Source organism: Colobus angolensis, unplaced genomic scaffold, assembly GCF_000951035.1.
Source record: "Colobus angolensis palliatus isolate OR3802 unplaced genomic scaffold, Cang.pa_1.0 Scaffold662, whole genome shotgun sequence".
NCBI classification, from domain to species: domain Eukaryota; kingdom Metazoa; phylum Chordata; class Mammalia; order Primates; family Cercopithecidae; genus Colobus; species Colobus angolensis.
Window position 1 is genome coordinate 353,136 of NW_012120288.1, and position 2,769 is coordinate 355,904.

General features: G+C 46.9%; 1 protein-coding gene across 1 annotated transcript in view; it reads left to right on the forward strand.

Moving 5' to 3' along the window:
* The first annotated feature begins 1,070 nt into the window (after window positions 1-1,070).
* FAM156B (family with sequence similarity 156, member B) overlaps window positions 1,071-2,769 on the forward strand; it is a 5,549-nt gene continuing 3,850 nt past the window's right edge. The window contains exon 1 of the mRNA XM_011925929.1: window positions 1,071-1,552. The gene's annotated coding sequence lies outside the window, so the exon portion shown is untranslated. The remainder of the gene's footprint in view (window positions 1,553-2,769) is intronic.

A 2,769-nucleotide genomic window follows, 5' to 3' on the forward strand; every position in this document is an offset into this window, starting at 1 on the left:
TTGCTGCATTCGTGCGCAGTGAATGGTCCAGGCCATTTGTGTCCAGTAGCCACACAAGCTGCAGGGTCTCGTGTTTGGAGAAGGAGGGCCTCTCCGCCGTCCACCTTGCTGGAGTACAGGCGACCCTGGGCGGTAACCCTCTGAGCCATCAGAAATGTGGTGCTCTGAGTAGCCACAGATTTCCATCTGCATCTCCAATACCATTTCCCTCTACTGACATATCCCTGTTGGGTGCGTTGGATTTGTGCGTGGGTGTGAGGGTAGTTTGGTGTGTTTGCTCGCAAAAGGAAAAGCGAATGGCCTTGCTGGCTGAGCTTATCAGGGCACTAGCAGTGGAGAAAGAAAGGACTACTGTATTCTTAGGAGCAGAATCTCAACAACTCCCTGTAAAACGGGCAGTGTGTCTTAACCTGGAATGCTTTGGCATTTAATAAAATTTCCCGTGAATACTGTTCATAGGGAAGCACTGTTTTTACTGTTTCTGGTTGGACAGTGGTTACATTTCAAATCGTAGTTCAGAATTTGTGAAATACCCAAATTAAATCTCTACATGGCAGTAATCCATTTCCTTTCCTTAGTGTGTGGTTGGAAGATTAATTTGAGATAAGTGTTCAGTTCTGGGCTGGGCAATCGTGCCTGGCAGGGGAAACTTAGGTTCTTTAAGGGAAGGGCCTGATGTGCTAAAATGAAATCTATACCGTGTTTAGCCGCTTATGAGAATATGAAACTAAGGAGAGCCGCAGGTAAGTATATATCAGTTAATGCGAATTAAAGTGGGTGACAATATAAAGAGAGATTGGTGTCACAAACAGTGAAGTGACTTTTGTATTTCAGCAGACCTCACTGAGAAATGGTCACCACCACTCCCTAGGTGTGTGACCTTGAGTGAGTTGCTTAACCTCTCTGATCCTGTTACCTCATCTGCAACTGGGGATGATAATATATATCATAGCATGCCCTGGGAGAAGCTGTTCCTGACCACCTGGGCTGTGGTGGTTTTGACTTCCTCTGTGTCAGAAGTACCCCCGTCTCATGCCTGCCATAGTTGTCTTTTTATTTTGTTTTGGTGGATGGTCTCACCTGTCACCCAGGCTGGATTGTACTGGCCTCAACCTCCTGAGTTCAAGTGATCGTCCCACCTCAGCCTCCCCAGTAGCTGGTACCCCAGGTGTGCAGCATCATGCCTGGCTAAATTTTTTTAAATTTTTATGGAGACAGTGATCTTGCCCTGTTGTTCAGGCTGGTCTCAAACTCCTGGGCTCAAACAATCCTCCCGCCTCAGCCTCCAAAAGTGCTTGGATTAGAGGCGTGAGCCACCATTCCTGGCTCCTTGGACAGTATTTTATTCCTCAGACTGAGATGTGTCCTTGGGATGGGGCTGCATTTGATAATTCACTGAAGGCACTGCTGAATGGAGTGGACCCTCAGTAAATACCTGGAGGAATGTGACCTGGCCAGTGAGGTTATTTTCTTTATAGGTGAAAGGTGTAACAGTCACTCGGCCTACACCCACAGTATCAACCTTGTGAACCCAGCGACCTGACTGCCTTGGGTGAGTCTAGGTAAGCTCCATTCTCGCCAGAGCCATCTTGCTCCTTGTCTTCCCCTTGCTGCTCTGGCCACTCCCCTTGGTCCCTCCCCTGTACCCCTCCCTCGACTCCTGGTTGTACTTCCGCTGCTTCTCTATATACTCAGCTGCTGGGAGACCCCTGATACCAGCACCACGCTTCACTGCTGTCTTCATTTTCTTCTTTCTTTCTTAAAAGTGGGCATTGCTGGCTTTACTGACTACCTCTTCTTTTGTTACAAAGCTGCTAAAAATTGTATCTCCTCCACTCCAGGCCCAGTAGGATAGAGATAATCTGTGTAGACATAAAAAATATAGAACGTCTGCAAGCCATGTGTAGAAGAGACTCTTTCCTCAATCTGTGTGGCGTTGCATGGCTAGGAGTTAGATTCCTTTGCCGTGACATGGCATGACACTAGGAGCATAGTTTTCAGCACCCAGCGACCTTGCACGGATCTGTAGGATTTTGCCATTTCTAGAAAAAATTCCACGTTTAATTGGGATTATTAAATGAAATCTGTGTGTTTAAACTGAAATAAATGCCCCACATCCTCCTTGTTGCATTTGATATCTGTAAATATCCACTGGGCTCAAGGCTCTATAATGGGTGAACAAGACAAAGTCCCCGGCCTCTCTCAGCCCCTGGGCTAGTGGGTTGACAGAGAAATAACCATCTGTTGACAGCTGAGTGGGATTGGGGCTGGGACAGGGGAAATACAGGGCATTTTAGGAGCTTGAAGAAGGCCTCCTGGGGGAAATGCTATCTCAGCTGAGTCCTGCAGGGTGAATTAGAGGTAAAAGTCTTGCCAGGAGCCATTGCAGTCCCCAACTGTCCATCGTCATCCCGTTCTACCTGCTGAGGTGGTGAGTTGCCTTTCTGATCAGGCCTGACTGATCAGGGATTTTTCTTTACTCACAGCTGAAAGAGACTTCTTGATCTGGTGACATTGTGGGAATGTTTTTTGAGGGCCCAATAGAGTGTAGTGGTTATGGACACTAGCTCTGATTCTAGACAGGCTTCCAACCCAGTTCTCTCCATGGCAATCATATAACCTTGAGAAAATTGTCATCCTCACCTGTGAAGTGGGTTTTTGTTTTTCATACTAACAATACCAAACTGAGAGGGGTGTGTTTGTGAGTATGTGTGTGTGTGTTCAGTACATATTCGAACTGTTTCTGATATGGTTCTGTCTTTCTTACCC